Below are 7,713 nucleotides of genomic sequence, written 5' to 3'. Positions count from 1 at the left end.
TTTTCTTCTTCTTTTGTAATTCTCTGACACTCAAATCTCGTCACAACCTGGTTGTTAAACATTACCCACAGTGCAACTTAAATGGTAAATAGACTGATGGTCGTAGAGCAGTTTGCTCTAAATAAGCACTCAATGCACTTTTTACTACAAGACCGATTCACCCGGTCTCTCACAGACAGCAATTTAATCCAGCGGTGGGCTATAAATTTCACCAAAGGGCCATGTGAAAAACTGCTTATAAAGGGGTAAAATTAATATTGAGCAGAACTGAGGTCAGCTTATTGTTATAGCCCTCCATAACAGTCCCAGTTTCTCGTGGCCCCTTGGAAAAATTGATTGCTCACCCCTGTTCTATAACTAAGCACCTTGAATCGGGAGCAAAATATCAGGTTTAGTATCGAGGACACTTCGCCATGCAAACTGGAGGAGCTGGGGATCCATCAGCACTATAGGCAGAGATTACTTACAAGCTGAAGTAGCCTTAGGGAAGGATAAGAATGAGCCTGTCTAGGTCTTGTAATCTAATTTCCCCTTAATTATTAAAGCATTTATATGATTATAAAAGGCTCTGTTATTCCATGTTATCTTAACCAGCACCGATTAATACTATTTGAGGGGAAAACAAGGTGATGAAGAATGAAAAAGGATTTTAAATGGTAGAATTATGACAAGCACTTCCCAGTGAGATTTACTGAGAAAGGTTTTGGTACTTACTCTCTTATCCTCAGAGTCCCGATCTTTCTTTAACCCCAGAGACCTGCACATAATAGAACTATAGTAATGTTAAGAGCCTGGCTTTTTTCCCCAACACTAGCTGCACAGTATGCATGTCCAGAGTCTGATCTTGTCCTGTCCAGCTAGACTTCGATAGCATCTTTGTTGGGATTGGAAAACAGGCTGAAAATCGATCACTGTGCAGCAGGCAGGTTTTTAACCCAGAATCTTTGAGGATTCAGGAAACACTTTTAACATTAGCTTCCTGGGTTTTTCAAACATTGCAGGATATTTATATTACAGAGAAACTGATCTTTATCACTGTGACTTAAGTGGACTAATGCAGATGCATTAGAGGGACTTATAGCTTATATTCAGTAATGCTTTAACTCATAGCTAGACACTTGTCTTAAATGGGTCGCATTGTATATGAAAGTAAATTCAGAAGAGTTTATTCATTTGTTGTAATAACTGGACTGATGTGAGGACAGCTCATCAATAAAAGATGGCTGTACATGTGCTGTATGACTGCTGCTCTCAACAAAACCAGACCTGCTGCCACTGGCAGCCGAGGCTCCGCTGGCTTTTTAGTTGCTTCTGCTTTGCTTGATTTGGCAGCACCACAATTTGCAGTGGGATAAGAGTGTTAACATATATAGCTGCAGGGAAATTAATTACCCCTCGGATTTCTGTTGCTGCTGCTGTGTTGTGGAGTAAAATAAAATCCGGGGTGATTCATCCCGTGTTATTGTATCGGTAACAACTTGACAGTTTTTCTGTCTGCACGTCGTGGATGGATGCAGCAGAGCCGGGTTTGTGTCAGGAAACCCCATGTGTTCACCTGAGCCCAGTAGCTCCTGGGCTGTTTGGTTTGGCCACAGCAATGCGCAGCTTCAGGCTCAATAGTGGAAACCAACCAATATTAATTCACAATTTTTCATTTAAGTTGGGAAATAATCTATTCCCAAGGTAAATCGTGTAGGGATGTTTTAAAAATGCTGAAAGGATTAAAATTACAAGGTCTGCTACTTACCTGAAGAAAAGGTCTGAGGCAACAACTGTAAGATACCAGTTAAAATATTCAAGTAATTCATTTGGCCAAGAAATGGAATGTGTAACACTTTCAGAACCACAGCTTTTCATCTGAACATGATGTTTTAAACCCATGAACATCCAGCAGGAGCTCATACTCATGGTGAGGCATCTGTTATTCTGTCTGTTCACATTCACAACTGATCCTCGTCCAGTGGTCATGATAATAATGAGTAATGGTCAGAATTTAATGAAACATGCATACAGTGATCACCTAATGGGTTTTCACAAACATTCTACTCAAGGTCAAGGTCACGTTTAGTATTTTCAATTTGAGTGGCATTACTCTGTCCACTTTGTGCAATACGGCCAGCCAGCGACAACAAACCTATCACTTTCTCTTTGTACTTCACACATCATAATAACCTGTGAACTGTGATGGATAGTGACCCAGATGAGCTATGATGTCATTGACATTCTGGTTTCTCTGAATTAAACCAGATGTAATCTGTTATTTTGTAATCTTTGAAAGAAATAGATGGATTCTGTTACCTAACGGGGCGATCGTGGCTCAAGAGTTAGGAGTTCGCCTTGTAATCGGAAGGTTGCCGGTTCGAGCCCCGGCTCGGACAGTCTCGGTCGTTGTGTCCTTGGGCAAGACACTTCACCTGTTGCCTACTGGTGGTGGTCAGAGGGCCCGGTGGCGCCAGTGTCCGGCAGCCTCGCCTCTGTCAGTGCACCCCAGGGTGGCTGTGGTTACAATGTAGCTTGCCATCACCAGTGTGCGAATGTGTGTGTGAATGGGTGGATGACTGGATATGTAAAGCGCTTTGGGGTCCTTAGGGACTAGTAAAGCGCTATATAAATACAGGCCATTTACCTTTTGGTACAAAGGTTTCAAAGCTTTCAGACTCACTTTCCAGTCTATTTAAAAAAATATTATCAGTTAACGTGTCGCCTGATGACGTAGCCGCCATCACTCCATCATCATTTAATGCAGAGTGGTGTCAATCTTGGCATGTATTACTGAGTACGTGGATTTCCCAAAATGTCAAATTATTGCATCAAGAGTGCAAAATTCATTTCAAATCCTGCTTCCAACTAGCGTTCAGCCTGATTAGCTTTAGCCCTTTTCCTCTGTGCTGCATGAGTAGCCTTCCTATAAATGTGTATTTGCTTTTTTCTGACCTCATTAAAACTCTGTATCCCTTTCCTATAATTGCACAGAAATATTTGTTCACGACTCATATAAAAGGAAGTCCATTCTGAGGTCTAGGATTCGAAATAGACGAAGAGATAAAAACTCTATATTTAAAAACCTTTTAAAGGTCTGTGACCCTGAGCAGAGGTAATCCATCACAGTCTGTAATATGCTTCTAAAACAACTCATGCATACAGAGTCTTATTAATAAGGAATTCGGGTAAAGTTACATTAACACGGATCAAACCTAAATCATGCACACATCTGTATATCTCACCATTCAAATCAACAATCCAGCGACCTGAACAGTGTTCACAGAAGGGCTGTTAAGAAACACTTGATACATGTAAGAAAGTAACGCATTAGTCCCTCTTCTTTGACTTTATATGAAACTGTCTGGATCTGTCCGTTCTTATTATCCATTTTAAACATTAAAAAACGCAACCCGGCTCTGATTGATCTATAACCAGCCTGCCTTGCATCCCGCCCCCCATCCCCACATACACACACCGTTGTTTCACTAGGTCTGTTCTTCATAGACCGCTATACAGAAAACTCAGTGTCTGCCTGCACTTTGAAGTTTGAAAAATACCTAAAATGTTTAATTATACATCACCTTGACACCTCTTTTTATGGTCTTAACTATGAGCCATAATTTCATTACGCATCCATTAAAGTGCACAATAAAAACGGTCCATCTTTTACTTCATTGAAACATTTTTGGCTTGTTTAAATATGTCCTTAATTTATTTTCCTTCTCAAAGTTTTGTGAGTGAAATAAAATACTCCTCATGGCATAGCTGCTTGGCACATAAGTAAGCCAAATTTCATGCAAATTTTCTATTTACAAGAGGTCTCTGTAAGACCTCGGGGGGCCTGAATGGTTTGAAAAATAATTGGCAGAAAGGTTGGATCCAGGACAACTGGCAGTGAGTGATGCAGTCTGGAAGAACTGGCCTGTGGCAGATCCATCCAACACACACCCTTTCAATCATTTGTGTGATCTTAACCTTAGAACAGAAACATGACCCGATTTAACAAGCCACCAGGACTGACAGACAGTCCAGAGGGGAATGCTTCTGTCAAAATGAGTCCCAGAGGCAGCAAATATGCTAGAAATGTATCTCAAACTGGATGCTGTGAGTTACTGTTCATCTGTAATGATTTTATGTGGCAAAGGAGAATGAATTATGGGTTTTCTTTCTGCTTTTTTCCCTGGGATCTGTTGTGACCTGGAGCGGCAAAGAGTTGTGTATTTCCTATTTTCCAATTTCCCTGTGTCTCTTCATACTTCAGTTCCACATTATTTCACAGAGACATATCGTGCTTTTTACAGCTAAAGTCACTTTAAAAAAATGACATCACTGATTATTAGAAGTTCTACAAATAAATGATTTCCCCACTGAACTCCTTTGAAGGTTTTATTGAAAATATATGACACAAAGTTTTGTAAACAACTATTGCACACAGAAGGCAATGTCTTTTTTTCATCCATCCACCCATCCATCCATCCATCCCTCCCTCCCACCTCCAATTTTGGGACAGCTGTCACTTTTAATTGTTCCATTTCTAACTACAAAACTAGAATTTATACTGAATTTGCATAACCACCTCATTTACTTTACTCTAAAGGGACTCTAAGGGAACCTATGGACTGAACTATCTATATGTAAATAATTGTGAGTGAAGCTGTGAAAACTAGCTCCACCTTGATGGAGTAAAATGCAGCTTGCACACACTGAACTAGTACATTAAAGAGTTGCACTGAAACACACTTGAGATATTGTGTTTTACTTAATATTTAAGTTTAAACTACTTTGCATGTGATAGCTGTAGGTCTATTATTGGTTACTTAAAGATGGCTTTTAAGCTGGTAAAATTATATATTAAACTGCCTAAAAGTATGAAGGGCAGTTAAATAGTCCCAACAATACATTTTTCATACTCATTAAGAGATCATTAAGATAGCATATACAACACTCTCTGGTGCCAGTATTCCTGAAGAATCAATATTTTTGAGCCTTAAAGTACATTTTTCTGGGAAAACTCCAGTATTCCTCTTGAAGTACAGGACATTTTTCAAACTACAACACTCCTCACACAACTTACTAGTGTACACTTTTACTCATAGCTTATTTTTCTGCTTATGCATATATAATATAACACATATTATACATACACTGTTACTTAAATGGGATTTTGAACAGGAGACTTTGTATAAGTTAAAAGCCGAAAAGTCTTCCACCACTGTTTTATTGATAGATGAAGAATTCATTTTATGAAAGTAAAAAAAATAAAATTACGTGCTGGAATGAGGTGCTGGATCTGTTCAGAGGTTGGTTAAGTATATGAGCATGAGGTCATGACAAAAAAGGAGCCCGCTCTTTGTTTGGCATGAGATCAAGCAGGAAAAGTGCAGTCGCTGCCCCATGTTACAGCACTGTGGGCAAAGACACAAAGCCTTGTTGTGCAGTAGGACACGTTTCTCAATAGAAACCCATTTGTTTCAACTGAGCCAGCCAACTTATGGCTGATGATATCTTTTATGAAACAGCTGCAGCTCATATTCTTATAGAAATAATGGGATTTTCTTAACAGACCCTGAAATTTGAATGAGTGAGCGAGGTTGGAAGTCGTCCATACTACTGCAGTGATGTCATCTCAATTACGTGTGTATATCTGTGTGTGCGTGTGTGTGTGTTCATTTTTATGGGAAAGCAGGAGATGGGAGAAAAAAAACATACCTCTCCTGTATTTCTAATGAATCTCTGTCCAAAAGCAGCACTGTGTCTTTCTTTTACCAGAACATTTGTCAGACTAAACCACCAAACTGTTTGTGGTCTGGAAACTTGGTTTAGCCGAAAGGAAACTCCTTAGGGTTTGTTTTGTTTTGTTTCTTCTTTTTTTTAATTTCTTTTTTTTTTTTTTACAGTCTATAGGAACATTCTTAAAATAAACAAAATAAAGATAGCCTTGCCCAAGTTTTGCAAATTAAACAAATGAAGTATCCTTATTCTGTAGTGAGTTTTTCTGTCAATAGAAAAGAGGCAACCTAAAGGAGTCGAGAAATAAAGCTGCTATAGAAGTGCCAAAAACTCCAGGTCCTAAAATAGCATGTGAGATTGGTTCTAAAAACAAACCAGTCCCCACTGACTCTTGCTTTAAAATATCCAGCCCAACCCCCGTACATCTTAATGTCTGACTTTGCAGAAGAAATGCTACATATTTATAGCCTAATAAAATAAGCCTCTTTAGCTTTACTTCATGTAGTAGTCCATATTATCTGAATGCAGCAGATGTCTACAGTATCTGGGCAAGAAAGGCAAGTCCTGCTTGCCCAGTGCTCAGATAAAACCAAAAGGAAAGCAGACTCTCTCCTTACATTTCGGAGAGTATTTTATGTCATAACCACCTCTCAATGCCTGTCTGCAACATCCTTTAAATGACTTTCATCCTCTACCTACAGATGGCTGTTGTTTCAGGAAGGAAGCTTAACCTCGCTTGACTCTGATTCCACTTAAATCTGCAATTGTAGCACATTAGCAAGGCCTTAATGACGGAGATGGGATGTCTGCTCCCAGCATGTCTGGTTTAATAAAACTGACAGGTGCTGAACAGGTGCAGGCAAAACCATAACTTTAGGATAAATATTACTAAGAATTTACTTGTTTGGCTCAGTGTAGTTGTTTTGCCAATGCATCACCTTCATATTTTAATCCACCTGTAGATATAAACAGCTCGCCATGTCACATAGTGCTCAAACCTTTTAATTTAGCTGTTCCATGCAAAAGGCATGGTTGCTGGTAGCCCCGGTTTATTTTTATTTACATTTTGTTTTGTGGTTCCAAATTAGACTCTTGTTAAATATCACTGTGCACTGTCGATGCACTTTGCTAACCAAGTTGACTCGGTAGAATAGGTATCATTCTTTTGCACTATACTCCAGGAATATAAATTACTTAATTAATTAAAAGATGACTGTTTTTCTGAGTGTTTTCAGTGCTTTTTCTCTACCTAAACAGCCAGTCTCTTTGTTTCCTCTGTGATAGGCATACAGACATTTTCCCTATGCAATACTCTAGAAGAAAACATTCTTTATAAACTAATTCTAAAAATCCAAAAATATCTGCTGAGGTAAAATTTATAAACACTGATAATTCTAGGTAGTGACTAAGAGGGTTCTTAGTCTTCTTCTAACTAACTGAGCTGGCTCTGTTTCTTATCTTTTCCTCAATCATTGCATTTAATAATCTGCTGGGCCTGATTACTAACAGGCTGGCCTTGCATGTCTTTCTGCCTTCACTGCATGGTGCACTAACAAAAACCACAAACAGACCCCAGGCCAGCCATCAAAAGCAAGCAAAAACCGACATTGATGTGTGTGGTTACTCCTAGATTCACTAAAAGTTTGATTTGTCTAGGTTCAAAATTGTTTTAATGAAAGATTCTGCATGTTATTGTGCAGATAAATGCCACTCATTTACTTCCAGTTTTTTCTTTCAGTCAGTTTTTGGGTCTTTTTTTGTGATGGCTCTGGGAGGTTACAGACCTATATTCTCCATTCAAGCCTGAAGGATGACCTCATGGGACTAGCAGCTGCCATCATCGTCCTTGCAGGAGTTAATAAGAACAGTATGCAGTCTCTGGAAAAAAAGACCGTCTTCTTTCTTTCTTTCTTTCTTTCTTTCTTTCTTTCTTTCTTTCTTTCTTTCTTTCTTTCTTTCTTTCTTTCATAAATTCCAGGAGATAACCACGTTGGCTTCATT

The sequence above is a fragment of the Rhamphochromis longiceps genome, linkage group LG5 (genome assembly GCF_057381845.1).
Source record: "Rhamphochromis longiceps isolate RC_006_pf linkage group LG5, R_longiceps_female_GT1.1, whole genome shotgun sequence".
Taxonomy (NCBI): domain Eukaryota; kingdom Metazoa; phylum Chordata; class Actinopteri; order Cichliformes; family Cichlidae; genus Rhamphochromis; species Rhamphochromis longiceps.
Note: the sequence above shows the minus strand (reverse complement) of the source record.